General features: G+C 42.2%; 1 protein-coding gene across 19 annotated transcripts in view; it reads right to left on the reverse strand.

Moving 5' to 3' along the window:
- The window catches only part of ADGRL3 (adhesion G protein-coupled receptor L3), a 487951-nt gene that overhangs the window by 209477 nt on the left and 257195 nt on the right, over positions 1 to 21279 (reverse strand). The gene's annotated exons all lie outside the window — the stretch shown is intronic.

A 21279-nucleotide genomic window follows, 5' to 3' on the forward strand; every position in this document is an offset into this window, starting at 1 on the left:
TTCTATACAGAAAGATCTTCTGATTCTTTATTTGTTTAAAGAAAAAAGAGAGAAATATTATTAGTCTTTGATTTTTCTGCTTTTACATGCCAGAAAGAGACCTCCTAACGGCTAGACCACTGCATTTATTTTCTTTAGAATTCTGTCTTCTCTGATGTGAAATGGGACCCCTGACCCTCCTGCTCTTCTGACAGAAGCTGTGACATCCAGCACAGAATTCATTTAGGTCTGCAGTGGATATGCTTTGTGTTTACCTGAGGCTACAGTTTGTCAGCCTTAATGCAGATTTTATTTGAGCCTATAAATTAAAATTGATTCATTAGCGACTGCCTTAAGCTCCCTAATTTCTTTAATTTCATGGAAAGAATAATAAGAGCTGATATGCTTGCTCATCAGGCTGTTTTGCTGGATACCAGATAATCCAGAGGGCTGGGACATTCTCATGTTTTCTAGCTGAAAGACAACAGTTATCACAGCAAGCGACTAGTTTTATTATATAGACAGAAAAATAATTTTCTTAACAAAAAAGATAACTGTCCTCACCCATGCTGGGATATGACACATCGCTCCGACCATGCAAGCGGGCATTTCTCCAGGAGAGGCTTTGAACATCATCCAAAATTTCACTTTCAACAAAAATCCTTTACTAGGCTCAATGTGCCTTTCAAAAAGCAATTTCACTGGTCTAATCAATAGTCTTCCTGGCTGAAGGGACAGCACTGGCCACACTACACAGAATAACAGCAATGGATCAAAGATATATTTCAAAATCATGAGTAAAGATCCAGAATTATGAGGAATTTGAGGTGGGGGAGGAACAAACACATTTAGGGTTCATCTCTGTTGTGTTTTCTTTCTCTTTTCCAGGAAGCATTTGCTTTGAATGCTCAAGCATTTCCTTGTGGCCCTGTGTTTTGATGCAAGAACTTGGATACATAAAACAGAAGTGAAAACACACAACCCAGAAAGTTGTCTGTGAACACCACATTTTTAACCTCTTCAAATGCATGCTACCTTCTGCAATATCGCCAAAGAGACTAAAAGCTTCATGATACAGGGAGTTGAATGGGGAATGCAGGATGCACAGAAATGCAAAAGCTTTTCCCCCCAGCTGAAGGACATCCTGAAGTCCCCCTACGCATTCCTGGAACGGAGGGTGGCAAAGCCTACCAAGCACAGGAACTTTCAAAGAAGGTGAGATCAAATTATCAGTGACACCTTGGGGAGGAAAACACAGAACTAAATGAAAAAGTCTCAAATAAAGTCTCAAATACTACGTGGTGTCAGTACCTCACAACATTAACTTTTAAAAGGGTTCATATTAAAAAAAAAACAACCAAACAAAAAACCCAAAAATAAACAAACAAACAAAACCAAACGAAACCAACCAAACAAAAAAAAAACAAACCACCAACAAAAACACCATGAAAACCAGAAGAACTTAACCTCCTCTCTTTTTCACACTCCTTTACTATGGGCAGCAGAGCTGCATTTGGCACTTGGCATTTTGAGCTTCCTTTTATCATCCCAGGCTGAAACACACAGGCTTCTTCATTCCAGAACACTTAAGGGATGATGGCAATTTACACTAAAAACCATAGGAACAAACCTAATGCCTGTTCAATGAACTATTACTGTCAGACATCAGGCTACGGAAATTTTATAGGGAGAAAGAGGTAAAAAACACTCATCATTAAAGCTCTGGTTGCTCTGCTTTTGCTCATGCATTTTATCCCTTTTACAACAGCTTTTTGGTCCCTTCAGCTTTGTCATATTTCTCTCCAGACAGATTAAAGGCCCGGGTGACACTAAGTGACATGCAAAAAGTGACACAGGAAAGGAGATGTGTAAAAGATGATGAATCTGTAGCCTTGAAAATGACAGGGAGAAAAACCATAATGTATTCGTGCCATACTCCATTTCCAGCAAACCAGGCCATGAGCTCTTCCTTGTAAATCACAGGATTTTACAGGGAATCTTGGTATTTCTTGGCACCTGGGTCTTGGCAATATTTGCTCCAAACTCCTGCAAGTTGTGAGGCTCAATGCTGGGTACTGAGCTTTCCAGTAAATGCAGCAAGAATGTTTTGGGTTTTTTTTATTCTTGTTTTTCTTCTGTCATGTCCTGTCTGCCACTGCCCACTCCACTCCACTCCCCCTCCCTTCTTTTGGCTTTTAGCTTTTCTCTCTTTTCTTGAAGGAAGATCTTTGCCAGCTGCTGGAGGTACAGTTTGCAGTGAGAACCAGCACTGCACCAGCAGGTACGAAGCTGCTAAGTATGAATCTGTCTCCTCTACTGGGCAATCACAGAAACACCACCCAGCTCCCTTAGCTATATAGTAGGAGCAGCAGCTCTGCATCACCCTGGATTCCCCTGCAATAGTGCAGGAACTGCTTGCACTGCTGGCTTGAGCATAACTGTACCCCAGAAAACTACAGCCACCTTTTTCACACCCATCTAGATCTCTTACTACTCCCTTTACACAAGCACCTCTTATTTCTAGCACTGTTTCATCAACTCCTTCAAAGAAAACCACTCTTCTTTCCCTATCACTGTCCTCATGCTACAACTTTTCCAAATAATCCCTGGCTTCTTGGGGTATTTCCTCATTCTCCATATGTTCTGATGCCAAGCAAACAAGAGAAGTGTGAGAGGACTCTTGGAATTTAGGGGACCAGATAGACAATTTTATGCTATTAAAAAACAGCTTCCATTTTATTAGTTTGTCCAGCATTTTAAAGGCAAATGTTCTGGAGACACAGGAGAATTAAAGTAGCCCCTCAAGTGGTTTTAGTTCACCTTGTTGTTGTTTATTATGAAATCTGACAAGAAATTTATAGCCATACTTTTGTGTGTGTGTTGGTTTGTTTTATTTTGCAGTCCTTATTTCTACCTGCCATCATTCCCCTTTCCCTGTTATGCCCTGAAGTGCAACGTGGACACATGAGTAAAGACATTGCTTCTCAAAGACCCTCGCCATGTCTTGGGCCACTTCCATAATTGCTGGTGGGATTTGTGGACACTTTCCCTGAACCTACAGTCTCCACACAGCTCAGCAAGACCAACCAAGAGAGCAGGAACCCAAGCAAAACCCAAGATCAGCATTTTCAGCCTGACTTGAGACACCGATTCCTCTCTGTTCCTGTATGTTCAGGAAAAGAGAATACTCCAAACCCTCCTAAAAGTCAGTCCAAGGTACTTGGCAGCCTTTAAGCATCCATCATCTCATAAACATAAGTTCATGTTATTCACATCTATATTTTGGAGAGGAAAAAATCACCCTACTGGGAAAAGTGTAAATTGCTGCAGTTGCAAGATTTATTAAAAAAAAAAAAAAAAAGGGGGGGGGGGGGGGTCCCTATGCATTCTTTCCAGCTGCATTTATTCCTATTTGTTAAGACCTCCATTTTGTATTTCTACCTGGATGTGTGGAAAAGTATTTAACTAGAAGCAAGGTGTCAATCCAGTGTAATAAATACACTGTATCAGAAAACATGGATTATTTTAGCAGAACTTCTCTCAGTTCCAGTGGAAAACTACTTTCAGGAGTGTTAATGTGAAACAGCAATAGTATTTCATATGTCATTTGTTTTGCATTTATAGCAGTGGGACTGAAGGAAACATTTGAGTTCAGGACCAGCTGCAGGGCTCAACTCTGCTTACAACTCTCTGTTTAGACTTTAACTAAAAACAACAACAAAACTTCATTTCCCTTCAGCCAACTTCCATTTCTTCTCCTTGGAAATATTTTTATGATTTTTAAGTGACAAGGTCATCTTGCGATATAGCAAAGCAGAAACACTTTAGACATAAACAGCTGCTTATTCTGGCTGTGATGTCTTTAATTCTTTTTTTCAACACTGACATTGGTAATATATTTATCAAGAGACAAAGAAAGGGAAAAAAAATAATAATTTTGCAGTTTGTTTTTGGGCTTTCCAGAAACTTTTAAAGGAGAGACATGTCAACAACATCAGCCTAAACATGTCTGGGGTAATATGTTTGCCAGAACAAAAATGCAAAGGCAGCATAAAGTAAAAGAACAATCCCAAACAAAAGCATTTCAGCATTAATCATCGCAGGTGCAATACCAGCAAGTCCTCCAACTCCCCATCTAGGAGGGACCAGACAATAAAAACAGGTGCCTAAACCACCTGTCAGGCTAGGGACATCGGGAGAAGAGCAACCAGAGTCCACGCACAGCTCCATAACAAGGCTAGAGGCTCAAACATTGATTTCATCCCAACACACACTCTCCTTTTCCTTATCCTCCAGAGATAAGCCCTTCAGGGATGAAGCAACAATTTCTGCAACATCAGGAGCTCCTGTGAGCATGGCACAGTGGAAACTACTACAAATGGGGAAGCCACCTGCCTCCTCTGAATTCACAGACTGTCAGAGTCCAATTTAGGGTGTTAAATACTCTGAAGATTGGAAAACTTCAGATCCATGAACTTAGATTTGTACAGCATGTACTGAGCTGCCACATCCAGCCCATGCTCTGCTAACACACCCTGCTCATAGCTGGTGCTACCCTCCTACCTACAGCAGCTTCCAACAAGGGATCCTTAATGCCCTCGTGTGCCAGCCAAACCACCTGCCGGTGTTTCATGAGCACTGGCTGCCTAAAAACAAGGCACTCTTTCTCTCTGCCCTCAGCTGAAACACCTACTTTACACAGACTTCATTTTTTTCTGCAAAGACAAGGCAGCCATCATGTGCCCAGGCACACTAATATAGCCAAGACATCAATACCTAAACCTCTTTCTCAAGGTCTATTATGCTTTTCTAATGGTTTTACAGTAACAGACAGACTTAATTCATTATCCTTCACGGCAATGCTGCAAGACATCCTTTTCCTTCCCTGGAACACAAAAATCTCCTCTCTGGATGAGTGCTTTAAGAAAGAGGCTGTCACAGCAAATAAGTCAGCTAGGAGTGTGTTCTCCCCTGTCAATATATGATATTTTCAAATCAGCCCTTTAGGAAGAGCCAAGAGAAAAAAAAATAATAATAATGCCCTGGAGAAAGTAAACAGGAAGCAAAGAGGAATATCACTAAAAAGTGTACCTCACGTGATGGGTTAGAAATAAGGGGAAAGGAAAAAAAAAAAAGACAAGCAGAGAAGGGAGGCAGTGGAGAGTGGAGAGCAGAACTGTAAGCCCCAAGAAAAGATGGGTTCAGCACATTTGCTTTCAGCAATGTGCTGCACAAAAGCAAAGCTAAATCTTCCACCTGTTTAGTTTCCAGAAACAAAGAATTCCTCAACAGAATCTTTTTCTGCCTCTGCAAAACCTTAAAAGCAAAGCATCTAATGACAAGTAGATGAAAATCCAGTTTCTCTAGCATTTTTTGTCATTATGAATGGGCCTTTTTATTGATCTTTCAGAGCACTGAGAGGCTGGCTTTCCAACCTCTGCTGCGATATAATTATCTGCGGTGTTTAATGCTAGCACAGACGAGTCCCACTGCACAGTGCATTTTGTTGTTTTATTGACGGGTTTTAATTATCCAGGTGCTAGAGCTGTCAGATATGCTGCTTCTTATGTGATCAAACTAATACAAGATGAGGCAGAGCACTCTAATTGCAGCCTCACCGAGTGCCTTTGTGCAGATATGCCAACAAGATACATTTAAACTGCTACGATTATTGTAAAATCTTGCACAGTCTGATGGGAAAGGAATCCTCTTTCTATAGCTCCAACCTGTATCATTCCCCTTGTTATTATTTTATATTGAACAAAGGAAAATTGAAGGAAAACAAGCTTCCAAAACCCCAGCCAGCAAAACACCAGAAAAATCTTGCAGAGCCAAACCAAATATGAGCTGCAAAGGTCACCAAAGGGACTACATTGATATGTTATGGAGGACCTGGGAGCAAGAAGGAAAACAGGTCCTGGAAATAAATACCAGTTTTACACAGTAAAAAACAACAGGAAAAATAAATAATTGCACTGTTTCAACTCATTGATAAGATCCTTAAAATTTAACGAGAGGCATTTAATAGCAAATTCACAAGATGTAAGAGTTTTCAGTAAAAATCTGGGGCACCCCTGAACATGGTGTATCTGCTCAGCTGCAGGGAGATGAGGACACAAGCAAGGCCAGGTGAGCAATGCAGGCTGACATTACTGGATGGTCCTCAAGGCTAAAAGCCACACCAACCAGGCCTTAAGACTGTAAAGCTCATCTTTTAAAGAACTACATTTGCCCTTTTACAGGTACTCTAGTTTTTCTAACTCCATAAACTTCTGTAGCAGCCTAATAAAAAACCACTTTACAAAACACTGTCGGGGTATCTGGAGAGGAGAGCAAATACCTAAAACAAACCAACCAATAAAAGGCTCATCAGTTTAACCAGACTTAACAGTAGTTAAAATAACTGTGAACAGAAAACAATCTGGTTTTTAATTTGAGCTAGGAGGTCAAATTAAAGGCTAAGGGAGATCTGGGCTGAATTTCAGCTGGCACTCCACGTTACTTTGACATTACTTTGTCTTCACTGCCATTTTAATGCAAGTCAATGTGAGTTAAAGCCCATTTTTTCTTCTTTAATGCTGCTACCCAGAGCTGGGACAGCCAGATCAAGCTGAAATGGGTTATTTTCTCTACATCAGCTCTGAAGTGTGTTCAGACCCCCAGTCTACCATTACCTGCCTGTCCACTGAGCCTGCAGCACAGGGAGTGATGCTCTGCCTGACACCAAGGTGCTCCAGCCCTGTAGCACTGTGAGGTACAGACCTACTGCTCAGCACTGGCTGAGCAGAAAGCAAATATGAACGTGAACATTTAGAAAAGTTTAAAATATGTTAACAAAAAATTGTAAGTAAATATTCCACCCTGTTTTCAAAGGAAAAGCCAGTATTACTTTCATGGCATCCCTCTTTTGCTAATCGTCACGTTACTGCTGACATTTACTGTCACCACACAGTGCCCCCATCCCAGCCACTCAACAGCTCCTGAAAAAGATAAAACTGAAATCAGAGAATATTGTCTTTAAAGGGGCTGAAGTAATCTGTATGCATGGGATGGTAGGTTTAGCATATTAGCCTTTCACCTCTGCAAATAGGGTTAAAGAAAGGTTTGGGGCCAAAATAATTTGTACTGCACTCCATCTCAAATTTGACATAATAACTGAATGACACAAAAATGAACACGTCCAAACAGCACAGAAGGTCAAAGATGGGCAACTCCCTGATGAACTAAAGAGTGAACCAAAGGCACACAGGCAGTTCTGGCTTCTATAACCCAGAGCAACATCTCTCTTCATTGCCCTTGCCAAGAGCATGATACTGAGGTGATTTTTAAGAAAAGGTACATAGATTTTAGTTAAGGTGGCAATTGGCCCTCAGCCTCGTGGGGGTAAGGTGGGGGAGAAAGGAGGCAGCAGGGTACAGTAAGCTTCCCGACTAAATGAAACACAGGATCAACATGTGATAGGTTGTGACTTTAGCACCACGGCTAAAGCAGTTCAGACAAAAACATAATACTAGTGAGTAAAGAAACAGCCTCCAACAGGCTGCCACATCGTGTGCTATGAATACAGAATCTGTTCGTGGTCCCTGATTTTGTACAGCACCTCGTGCAAAGGAGACTTGGCCCTCTCTGCACCTCAGGCATTAAAGCAAGACGAATAATAACCAGAAACAAAATGAATTTTCCCAAAAAAATAACCCTGAAACGAACTAAGTACATTATTCAATATTCAAAAGTGATTTCTTTTTTTTATTTTGTTCCAACACAACCAATGCTGCCTCTTTGATCTTCAGCCCAAAGCTTGAATAAAGGCAGTCTGCACTTTGATTCTAAGCTCCAGAGAAATCACAATGTCACAAAACCTTCATACACTTCCCAGCTCTGCATTGCCCAAGCAAAGCACATTCAGAACCAAATGGTAAGGGGGAAAAAAAGAAAAAAAAGCCAAAAATCAAATGCATTGAAACCACCATTGTGAAGTTGCTCAAAATGCCTAAACATAGCAGTGAACATTTTGTGGCTTCATGAAGTAACACAGGAAGGGATGGAATGAAGTATTTTTAAAAACATATGTCCAGCAGCTCCAGAGAGGGTTTCTTACACTGTGCTCAGCACCAGGCTGGGTGAAGTCTGATCACACACCTCTACCCTCTCACTCCCCCCATTCCTTCCACACTCGTCCTTCCCCAGGGTAGTTTTCAGCATATCCATCCATCCATCCATCCCTCTCTCTTATCAGCTATTTATCCAACCAGCTCTTCTCCTTCCTCACCCTCTGGTCACCATCCTGACAGGGACACTACCTGTTCATTACATACCTTATCTGACTTTAAAACACATGTTTAAAAAACAGAGATTTGGCTAAAAATACTCATTTGATAAAAAGTCTGATATGAAAAGGGCCTCTGAACATCTGCAGGACAACAGCTGGTAGGAATAGAGGTTCTGCAAAACCTCAAGTCTTCTTTGCGACGACGCGGAAAATACTTTGTTAGGAGAGGATTCACTATTTCATAATTCAGAGTCCACCTGAGAATTAAAGAATTAAACTCCCTGTTTGTAAGACAGCTTCCTTTGAGGAAGCTAAACTCAAAGGCCAAGTTTTCCAGAAAGCCTCTGCCTCCCACCAGGGCTGGATTCTTCCAAAAGAGCTCAGTTCTTCCTAGAAGAGCTACAAAAAAGGCACAGCTGTTCGAGTATGGCCTGGGACTCCTCAATTCTCATGGGGAGCAGATGAAGCTGACAGCTATTAAGCATTTTTCAGGCAGCAGGCTGTGTCACAGAGTGCCTGCTTTGGTAATCCAACCCAGAGAGTTCCATAGGAGGAAAAAAAATAAAATTAAGCCTGCACAGGATTGTATGGGAGCCTAAGGTGGGGCAAAAACTGGGAAATCCACATTCCAGAGCATGGAGCATGTCTCTGGCAAGTCAGCTTTAAAATATGTGACTGATGCTGCTCAGACATCCTAGCTGAAGTCCAGGGAGATGGATGAAAGGGTAAAGATGCAGGATAAATTCATCAGATGTCTCCATAAATCATTTCTATAGTTAACATTTGTTCTCTGCTTTTCATTACTTACATTTCTAAAGCCACTGGGTGCCTTGCTGCAGTGGATCTAATAAAAAGGAAGATAAATTTTAACATCCCTTTTTGAAACATGTTAAAATGATCTAGCTTTCTTTTGAATGTTAATGGCAAGCATTACAAGAAATACAATGTCTCAAAACAATTCACTAGGGCTGGAAGAGAAAGCAGAGTCTCACTGTAGCCTGGAAATTCACAGTCCTGGTCACCACCCCAACTGGTGTAAAAGATTTTATTTCTGGCCCTAATGTTTTGGGCAGCTTTGTCACTGAAACCTGCCATTGCTTTGCTCAGACTCTCTGACTCAAGGGCGAAATTCCATACTTGAGAAGAGAAGGAAATATTTTTGGAGACTGGCAGTTTGGAAAAGAAACTGAGCTGCCTGACAGCTGTTTGGAGACATGGGATGCCAGAGGGATCCCAGTGGAGCATACAGGATTACACACACACACACGCACAGAAAATCATTAAAGTTTCTGTCTCTAAAGTTTCACATTTAATGAAAGGAAGAGAGGGAGATATCTGGAGAATTCTAGGGTTATATTAACAGCTAATGATCCTCCCTTTGCCGAGAGCACACCCTGGGAAACTCACAGGCAGTGATGGGGGACCCCACAGGAGTGCCAGGGTGTCCAGGCAGTGTGGAGAGGGGGAGCAGGGAGTGATGTCCCTCCAGCTCTCCCTGCTCCATCCCCGAGGGGTCGGGAATCAAGCTGAGACCCTGCTGCTGCATGGCTGGAGCCGTTCTACAGCAGAAGCAAGGACCTTTATAACTTGAGTTTAATCCGTCGCAGGTTAAACAAAACAAATGACTGCACAAGAGAGCAATTAAAGAGCATTCCACAGCCTGCCTCGCCATTGATTAATTAGGTTCAAAGGGCCAAGGCTAACCTCACAGTCCCCCTGAGAAAGAGACCACTTAGCCCCTTCTAAAACAGAAACAAAAAAAAAAAAAGGAAATAAAATATCAGCATTCCTATTTAACACTGGAACATTAGTTAAATAGCTGCTAAAGCAGTGAAACAATTACTTGGGACTGATCTACATTCAGCTGTATTGTTTTATTACATTCAGGAGAAACTTAATTAAGCTTCTGTTACTTAATAAAAGCACTGTTTCTGCCATGCAAAGCCCTCAAATTTGTCACTGGCGTTTCCCAAGAGAGCATAGCTCCCACTATCACATTCCTCCTTCGTGCATTTGAAGGATAAGAAGATGGAGGATATTTTCATGCATTAATGCTCCTTGGGGTGCTCTAGCTCTCTCTGCCAGCTGTCACCAGGATGGAGAGGACTACAGCCTCTGATACCTGCCCTGTTATTTTAGGAGACCTGCTGGACACCTGAGCAACATGGTCTATTCCCAACCACATCATGGGCTAGGTCATGAGTGCTTCAGCATTGCCAGGAGGAAAGCATTAACTATTCACTTTACTGCAACAAGTGAAAAAGCATTCTGCTCCTGGAATAAACAAACAAACCAACCAACTCAAACATGCTGCTGGCCTTATAGCTGCCCACACAGGCATGATCCACCTCCTAGGAAATTCAGAGAGTGATCAGTCCTTTGAGGCACCACATACCATTATCAGGGTTTGAGCTGGGTGGCAGGAGTGCACAATCAAGGGTACTCCTGTACTAAGAAACTATGTGAAGAGTTCCACCAGCTCATGCCACCAGAAAGACTCCCCTCAAATCATCCACACAAAGTCTACCTGGAATATTAAGGTTTTAAAAGATTGCAAAGCTTTGTAAAAAGGACCATGTCATACTTGTGACCCACACTCATGGACTGTAACTCTGCCCAATTTCTCTACAGGATTATCAACCACATGCGACATCCTAACCACCCTCTCCCTAAAATGCCCTCCTCCTGCCCTCACACAAACAGCTCCTTTGCTCTGACTTACCAAAAGATCCATTTTTGAGGAGAAAAATCTGTCCCCAGCTTTGTACAAGTAATGAAAGCAAGCACTTGAACTGCAAAGAGCCAGACAAAAACACTTACCAGCTGCCCAGACTCTGGACTTTTCACTGAACTGACTGTGGATCCTCAGACAAACTTTGGTGAGGTAATGGGAAAATTTCTCCCTAGTGAAGGAGAAAACCCAAAAAGCGTCCCTTGCTGAGCAGAGGCCATGGCTCGAGCAGCTTTTCAGCACTGGCACCATGACCAGAAAATGACTTCTGAACACACCGACTCACACTGTGTTTCCAAGCCAAGGGTAACTTGCCAACTGGCTTTTGGCCCTACTGAACTCTCTGCTGGGTGCTTGTGACCCTGAAGTTGCTACTGGATGTTCCGACACATCCAATTCCACATGTGCCCTATTGACATTTATATTTATAAAGCTCCCTTTTCTTGCCAGGAGACAAAGGCATGGGTACAGAGGTGACAGCCACGCACCAAGAAGCAATTCCCTGCGTGACACTGGGGCCCTGCATCAGCTCAGCAACTCACAGCAAGCAGCTGTTAATAATGCCATGACACCTCCCAGGCTTTAAAATCACAAGAAGCTCTGAAGTCCGCACGCTGTCAGGACCATTAGAGCCAAACACACTGGTATGATGATGCTTGCAGCTACTTTGTCTCTGCTCTGTGAAGAAATTCACTGCCACAGATTCCGTTCTGTGGATCTGGAAGAAACGGATTTAATTCCACAGATGGCTATAAAGACTTACTTCCCAGCTTGCAGCGGAGCATCCTTATGGTGGTGAAGTCCAAACCTCTTCTCCTTGCAAGAGGCTCTGCTTTTTCTGAAGGGTGACTTAAAATCCTGCAGTACTTAAGTAGTCCATATGGGAGCCTGGCTGTAACAAGGGGCAGTGGGGAACAGATCTCAGGTGCTGGAGAGTATGCACTCAGGGGTGAGGACATCTCAACTCACCTTTGGGGTCAGCAGAACTCTCCATATATTCATTACTGCTAACCCTGATTGTAGTAAAATAATAAGCAAATGACCACATTTTATTCTCTTTTTTAGTGTAAACAAGAATTGCTTGTTAAGACACAGCTGGCATCCAAATTCTTTCTTCTTTTTCTCAGTGCATCAAAAGTTAATTCTCTTCCAAACGTTGAGAAGATGAGGCTTTTCCTCATCTGTGCTTTTGGTAGACTTTACCTTACTACAGGCTTTTTGAAGTGTCATGTTTAAACAGCCAATGCCCCCTCATTGTACTGAATTAGTCACTGCAGACATATGGACAGGGCTGAAAAAGTTCAGAGACTGACAGACAAACCCCAAAATATTGACCAACTAGGAAATTTCCTCTGTCCCAACTAGTCTCATCCTATGTGTCACTCCCTACAACCATGCAGCCTGGGAAAAAAGGCACTTTTGTTTTCCACCTAAAGGCTACCACCCACCTGCTATGGCCAGGGGCTGGGGCTTGATCCTGCAGCCTCTGCCTTTACAAATGCCCTGACAACTCTCAAAACACCAGCGAGCCTCATCTCACTCACTCTGCCATGACCGAGCAAATAAATAATGCTATTTATGCACTGCACACCATTTGTCAACCCATTTATCATTTCTGATCTTTCATTGCTCATGCAGTACAACTATGTGGGATTTTATTCAAACCTCTCTTGCAGGTGTGATGAATGCTTTATTTATATACAGCAGCATTTCATCTCGTAGAACTGTTACTATGCATACACAAGCCTTTAAGTCCCTGTGTGGTGTAAGTAGAAGGTGTAAAGACAGATGACAACTAGAGGCAGCACCATCATTAAAGCCACAGGGGGAATCATGGATGGCTCAGCTAAAACTGTGACACACGTGCCAGGGAAAACATACCACTTCAGATGAAGCATTCATTCTCCATCATCAGGCAAGGGGAAAAACATGGACCAGTTCCCAAAGACCTTCTTAAAGGTCAGAGTGACAATGTCTATCCGTGCCCAGCTTATCAGAGCACCCACAACATCAGCAACTGCTCTGCCTTGGAGGGAGCACATTATTTCCAAGCATATCATCTCCCATTGACTCCCCCTGCCAGAATTCCAATCCACGCCCAAAAAACCTGGAAGGAGACACTCCTAGAAATAACCAGTTATCAGCCATTAATAAATTTCCTTGGGTGGTGTCTTCTAGTGGCCAAAAGCCCAGACGGGAAGTGACAAAGGAGCCCCTACTGAGATTTCTGTTGTGGAGCACAGCAACCTTATGGGGGACATCTCTGCTCTTCCACACCGCTGGAAGTGCGACACTGAGCTCCCTGCAAAGTCTGTTAAGAGCCACAGAAGGAAAACTTTTTTTTATACACATAGTACTTTTATAACTGTTTACTGACCTGGGAAATCTGCTGCCCAAACCTGCTGAGATCTGCAGGGTCTCTTCTGGAAGTAAAGCTCTGTTACAGTGAAGGGCATCAGAACCTCTGCCTGGTTTCTACTTTGCATCACAGCCACCACAGTAATGCTTGACTCGTGCCATGGAGCACACCAAATGTTTCCCTGGCTTACAGGAGGCCCTTCAAAACCATTTGACACAAGTAGGACTGCAGTAAAAAGAGTAAAGAATCAGCCCTGAACTGATCCCTTTGTTGTCTGGGACGAACTTCCTTGGCAGCTTTTATTGTGTGAGCACAATCTAATCAGCTCCAGTATGATCTTTCTGGCAGCTCCTGGTTGCTTCAGATAAACCTGAAACATCTATCATAAATTCTCATATTTTTGGGGATGTGAAGTAAAGAAAAGGTGAAAGAAACAGCTATGGACCAATTTCAGGTACCTTATCAAACCACTCCTTCCTCCAATTTCTTTTTAAATTTCAAGGGGTGGGTGGGATTCATACAAAACTGTGTAAATAGGCATCAGACTCATGTTTATTGCCTAAGCAATAGAAGATTAGAATTGACAAATGGAGAGGTTTTTGGAGACACAGATGCTACAATCATTTTAATATAATTTGGATTTCCAAATCAGTAATTACTCTATCACATATTTATAATTTTGTAGATGCTACTAGAAATGCTGATGTCTTTTTCTATGCATAGTAATGAGCAACAACAAGGGCTGTTAATATAAAGCCTGTAATGTTTGTATTCATATGTAAATAGGTTATGTAAACGTTTTAGACATTTCTCACTAAAACACTGAGTTCTAATCTAAGTGGCTCTATTCCTAAACTAGAAAATCACACTCTGCATAGAAATTGTTTACTAGTCTGTCAGCAAAGCCGCCAAAGCAGTGAGCTGAATTTATAGGGGGATTTTCATCTCCCCATTAGACACAACATCAGAGTAATTGACAACCTATAAATGTCCAGACAGATATGCAGGTTGTTATTCAGAAATTTGCTTGCACGTGATGTCATAGATATTCAGCACACGTGCACCTTTGGTGTTACACATGCACAAGCACAGGCACTGTTTTTGAGCACTGAGGAATGCAATAGTGTTTGATTTAATTAAACTAATTTAGTTAAGCTGATACAAACCCTGGTTAAGAGCAACAGAATCAGTTTAGTTTCTACCTGCTCCTAATTGACTTATGATCAAACTAAGTAAGGTACATTAAAACACCAACGTATGTCTCCAAGCAAGAGTAAATTACATAAATTTAAACCCACAACTTTAGTTAATTCCAAGTGATGCTAGGGATGGAGGAGAAAAGGAAAAAAAAAAAGGAAGTGGACTAAAGCACTGCAGGGCAACCATAGGATGGTTTTCACCATAGGATGTTACAATTTTTCTCCCCTCTCCTTCCCTTCAATCTGCAGTCTGCATTTGTCCCAGCTGGTGCGTGGGGAGCTTGGAGGAGTGGCCCTTGGGGCTTACACAGGCCATTTGTAACCCAGCTGGAGCATGGATACACCACCACAGCACTGTCCTTTAGAGGACCTGCTGTGCCTACCAAAGCAAACCCCTGGGCCCCTCTCCTCTTTGAACACCATACTGCTAACTGGGATTAACTTCAGTGATACCTGATCTCAACTCCGTAATACAGAGGGGATCACACCTTGAGCCTTTTTCCTTGGTGTCTCTAACAAACCATATCCAGCCTCATTCTTTTCTCTTCTTGATTGTATATATTTGCAAAGACGATTTAGTGCCAGTAAAGGCTTTGGAAAGACAGTTCAGAGACTCCCAAGGCTCCAGTACAGCATGTGAATAATTCCTATTTTTAGAGGAGACAGTAGATGTCTTCTCTTCATCAGCAAAAATATAATGGAAATGACAACAAGGATGCAAACATCCTGCTGTTGCTGCAGCAATTCCCAGCATCTTCTACCATCTAGGGATAGTATTTTCAAGATCAGTTTAGTCTTCTGCTGTTGATGAGACTCCCAAACACTGCCAGGGGCAGCTACTGGTGTTTTGACCTTGCCGTCTTCTGCCTTCCCTGCTCCTCCTTCATCCCCGCTTTCCCTTTGTTCCACTTTGAAGCACTCTTACACCACTTGTGGAATGGTATTAACAATGAACTAGCCCAAGTATATTTACGTCTGATGCAATCACAGCTTTGCTCATCCTGCCCTCTTAACCACTGCCTTCAAGCAAGGCCAAGTAACATCAGTCACACCACGAAACAACAGGGAGAGAAAAGCTCGACATCCATACCCAAGCACTTGAATTATTGTCATTTCCCTGGTGAGCCCCAGTGATGTGGGATGACCTGTGACAAACAAGGCAGTTTCCAGTGGAAATTGGGGGCAGGAGGAGGCAGATAGCTCTACAGGAAAAGCATAATGATTTGTCAGGCCACAAGCATAGACTCTATTACACCCCTGCCAAGAACAGCTACTCACATGAGTAAAATTAAGAGGACTACAGACTAGGTGAGTAAATCCATGCCCACTTTGTTTTAAAGGACAGGATTTCATCCTGGTAAGGCTCTGTTTGTACAGTGGAATAGCAATATTGATTTCAGCAGCTATTGCATTCCCCCAGTGCATGAGCACTGAAGTGAATCAAACCCCCTGTGGTTCTGCCCCTGTGATCACCTTTGTGCTAAGGGGTATTGGGATTCCCAGTGCTAAGAAACTGGGTCATAGGCTGCTTTAGATTTTTATTCCCATTCCTCTTGGAGGTGATAAATGGTCAGCACTTTCTAGTGATGATGTAAGTGCTAAAACATGGTTGCACCAAAAGAAAACATGGGAGCAAAAGTAATTTTGCCTGTTCACCTGGAACTTGTTACATCAAGTGAAATAGCAGACAAACACTCAAAGCAAAATGAAAGTTCTTTGTTCCTGTTGGGAAGCTTTCATCTATAAATTTTGGGAGGAAAAAGTAAAAAATGGGCCACATGGCACATTTGATCAGCTGCACTGGTGGTCTAACATCACTAGGTTACTTAAATATAGATGTACACTGATCAAATCTGATCAGATTTCTCATTACATAGCCCTTTCCAACAAAGATGATTATTTTTACTACGTCAGTCCAGTGATCTCACCAGGGGACCAAACTTCCCCCTTGGTTTTAAATCACCATCCCTGACCTGATGAGTTTGCTATCTAGCTTGTAGACTTGATATTCAAAATGATGCTCAGAAATCGGGGAAGCATCCAGAACCTTTGTGCCATCTGAGAGTGAGGACCTTGTCTGCAGGAGTCAGCCTCTGTCCAAGGTCTGCACAGGGAGCAAAGCCAGCAAATCACTTTAACTGTATGTTAGAAGTATCACAAATTATGATGAATCTGGTTGAGTATCTGTGTTTGATAAAAACAATTCTTGCTTCATCAAAACCTGTTTTTGGCATAGCCATATTCAAACTAAACCTATGCAACAACCTCATGAAGTAAATGAGGCTGGTAGGAGAGGGCTTGCTGGCAGAGCTGTCTTCATCCTCTCTGTAAAGCCAGTTACCCAGGCAAAACAGATTATTTACTGACAGGTCTGTGCTGAAATTAGGAGTCCTGGTGGTATGGCACAACTTCTTCCTATGCCGTTAACCAACTGCACTGGCAAAACATCTAGTGCAGACCAGCCTGCAGATCCATGTCCACTGGCATTTTCAAAGGATTCTGCCTCATGTCAGGAAAATCCTATTCAGATTTAAGTTTCCTGTGGTGCCAATATATCCTTAAACATCTGCTCCTAAAGACTATCCCTCTGCATTACTTCACAGAATAATTACAAAGGCACAAAGCTGGAGCATCCCTCATCACCCACTCCAAATCCTCTCTCACACTGCCTGCCTCTTCCCATATTTCCCTCCATTTCAGGCAAATCCTGATTACAGCAACACAAAGGGAATTGGACAACTTTGTTCAGATGCAGCCTGAACAGACTGAGCATTTGTATTCATGAAGGCCTCTTCCTGACTTTTTTTTTTTAATGTTAAACTAGGAACTAAGGAAGTTTGAAACTATTTCACCAATTAAAAAAAGAAAAAATTACAGTGCACAAGATACTAAGAAACTCAATTCTCTCCCTTTTACATATATTGCTGCTACAATTTCTTGCATAAGCGATCCTGCTCCAATTTATGTTTAGGTCCCTACTGACTGATCCTAAATCCACCTGGCTGTGGGTGGAAGAGAAAACATGAACAAAAACTGAACAAGGGAAAGGTTCCTAATTTCATACCATGATTCAGAGGGCAGAAAGGAACATTTGTCTTGTCAACTTGTCTGTTTAATCAAAGAATTTTAATCAAACTGTAGTTCCAGAAGCCACAGGTTAATGTGGACAAACGATAAGAATAATTAAAGCACTCAAATAATCTGTAGCTCGTCTGTCAGCAGCTCCTATGTACGCTAGAGGTTTGAGATACTTTTATCTTGCATATTTAGTGAGCCAGATCCTTAGCAGGACTCAGTAAATAAAGATCCCATGGAACTATTGCTGATCCCTGATGAATGCAGAGCTATTACCTCCAAAGGCTGAGCTGTTCCAGCCTCCATGTTTCTTCAGACACAGATGCATTGTTTCTTATCAATGCAGTTAAATACAAAGAGTTGTCACAGCCAAATATTTTTGAGGCACTGTTTTCCCTTGGAAAATTATGAACTGTTGAATCAAAACGCTGTGTGGGAATATGTTGATTCACATTGCCATTTAGGAAAAAACTTTCCAGTTTAAAATGTGTTTTATGTGCTCTTATTAAAATTAATTGCATAGCTTTGAAAAGCAAAATATTCTGATTCAACAAACATTTCTTTCAGCAAAAAGTCAGTCTTCTGGACAATTTACAAGTGTTTTATTGATCTTGTGTTGATTCAGAATTGTTTTACACTGTCACTGCAGTGGCAGAAATTGCTGTAGCAGTTGAGAGTGTTCTCAGCAAAAGCCAAGTGATGTAGCCCTCTTTCACCATCTTCCAGGCTATCTCAAATTAATGTGAGATCACTATATGGTTTTTTCAGAATGCGTGTCTGCGTGTTTTTGAGAGTTACTACACAGCCACTGATCTTCACCAACTCACGGCCAGCCAGAGCCCTTCCTTGGTCCTCAATTCCGGACACTTACAGAATTTCAGAACACTGGCTGAGTAGATTTGTGGGCATTAAAATCCAACACAAACACACATGAGACACTGATTGAACTGCAGTCTAGAAGGAAAAAAAGCCAGAGACGGTCTAAGCCTTTTGCAGGCATGAGAAAAGAAGATTTCATTGGTCTAACTGCATTGGAATGCCTTCTAAGATCAGCAGCTTGTACATGGTTTCTGAGTAGCCTGCTCCTGCCTGTCAGGACTGCTGACCTCCATTTGACTGCTTTTTGAGGGAAACCCCATGATTAGGACACAGCACCTGAATTCCACAGGGCTGAGGGGAATTAAATATTTTTCTGAGTGGAGGAGGAAGGGGAAAAAAAAAAAAAAAAAAGAAAAAAAATCGAGTGAGCCAAAGGAGCTCCTTCCTACTCTGCAAAGAAGTTGAACTTGTCCATGCTTACCAGGATGAGGGAGGATGGAGAGGTTCAAGTTTCAGGGCATTGTTTATGGTCTAAGAAAGGCCCCTTGTGAAGGAACCTGCAGGAAAATCTATGAGGAAGAGTAAAACAGAGTTGGTGAGCATGAAATCCTAGATGATGTTACTACAAACAAAATTGAAGTCTAAGAGTTGTTTCCCAAGAAGAATTTCCCAAGACTGCCAAAGAAGGTTTGGAAAATGGAGAAGTAGCCACTGGAAAGGTAGAAAATCAAGGCCATTTCACCCACACTGTTAACAGCAAGATTTGTACTGGCAGAAGATTACAGTCTGCATCTCCCAGTAACTCAGAAGATTCAGAGGGACCAAAAAGCCAAATCAAAGAGGTGCCCCCTTAGGGATGTTGGAGAGCTGCAGCAGGCACAAGAAGACAATGAAATATTTATTAATTTGCCCAAAACTGTACTCATAGCCAACAGGACAGACATTTTAGCTTATGCCTCCAAACATCAAGACTATAAATTGGTGGTGAAACCAAAGCATAAGCACAGACAGACTGCAAACTTTTTAAGAATTAAGAGTTACAACTGTTTGGTTACAAAGGTAGTCATTTTACATTTTTGTCTCAAGTTTATCCTTCAGTCATTCTTGTGAAATGGAAATGTGCTGCCAGGACCAATTTATTATCTAACACGTCGCAACAGCTACTGCTATTCATTAGGAGATGCTGCAGCAGTGTTTATTCAAACATTCAATAAGAGCAATTTCACTTCCCACCTTAGATTGTTTGTTCAGGTACACACTGATATTGATGCTAGCAGGCATCAAGTTAAAAATCACACATTAGAAACATAAGCTTCCACCTGTTTTACCCTTGTGTTTTATCACTGCAGATCAGATAAATCGCAGCAGTGATTTTTTTTTCCTTTCTTCTGCTTTTAAGCATATTCTACTGTATGTTGTTTTTACTTGGGTCAGGAGATGGCTATATAATACATTAGACATTTGCTTTTGCAGACTTGGGAAGGAATTTAATCAGTACATGAATGAGGCTTAAAGAAACAGAAAGCTTCCTAATGCAAATGCAGCTGTGACTGATAAGAAGGACAATGGACAGAAATCCTTGACTTGATTAACTTAGTGACCTAGAAAGAGGGATGTGTCTCATTCCAGCAGCGCAGAACAGAGAAACACTCATTAACTGTTCCTTTCGGCTGAAAGGATCCTCAGCACTCACTTCCGCACCCAAAGGAGCCATTCACCAGAAACTTGGACACACTAGGGAAGCCTTTCTTTCAGCTTCTGGCTGCACAAAGTCGAACAGAGGTACAGACTTCACATAAATAAATGTCTTTCTCTCTCCCCCCCTCTCTCTCTCGCTCCCTGCTTTGGCTTTTCAGATGGTTCAGCTGGTCCGAAACCACATACAGTAAGAAAGATTATTTCAAAAGGACTTGATTCACTTTGATGTGTTGTTTTGTTTTAATGGGATGACTTCTCTAAAGACACGCAAAAAACTCCTAACTATTTCATATCTGCACACACACTGTGTACATCTGCCCAGTAATTGTATGGGAAAGAGCAGAACTCAGCGAGGCTAATCTTTGCAAGACCTTTAATAATACTCCAGATATATCTTACACCTTTCAAAACCCTGTGGACAGCAGCTAATTAAATCTCTCAACACTGTTCTGGTACAGATGGGTTAAGAGTGGCTATCTCTGTTTTGCAGGTGGAAGGAGAGAAACAACATGACACGCTGCAGAATTTAGAAGCTACAGTCGTTTCCTTCTCCAGCTCCTGGCTCTAAGTGCACACCCCAAAACCCCACAGAGCAGCCCAGTTGCGTGAGAAAAGGGGGTCACAGACTGCCCTGGGGGAGTTTAGGCACTGAGACAGAGACAGAGAGGACACGAACCCAAAACCTGCCTCCTGACCCCAAAGACTCCTGCCACAGAGCAACAATGCTGAACAGCACTGACATTTTTACACAGAAAAGAAATGGAGCACGGAGGTCTCATAAAGAATCAATTAGATATTGCAAGAGAATGCAAAATAAAGGTGGGGGACACGTACAGAATACCAAATGGAGAGGAGAGAGGCAGGAGCATGTTCTCCTAGGGCTGGCTCACGTCTCCACTCACTGGCCTGATTGGCATGCAGGAGGATGGGAATCCAGAAGTGTAACAGAGCTGGAAAGGAAGCCAGGTCTTCCTTATCTTGCCACGGTGGTCCCATTCCTCCAACTAACCGAGGTTTGGAAAATTAATTAACATGCTGAAAGCAAGTCTGACCACAGGAGCAGATTTCTAATTAGCTACTGATAGTGCTGGCAGGCTCCTTCAGAGTCAAGGCTGACTCTACTGGCCTTGTCAGGGTATGGGCCCTGAGT

Source organism: Sturnus vulgaris, chromosome 4 (genome assembly GCF_052056855.1).
Source record: "Sturnus vulgaris isolate bStuVul1 chromosome 4, bStuVul1.hap1, whole genome shotgun sequence".
Lineage (NCBI taxonomy): Eukaryota > Metazoa > Chordata > Aves > Passeriformes > Sturnidae > Sturnus > Sturnus vulgaris.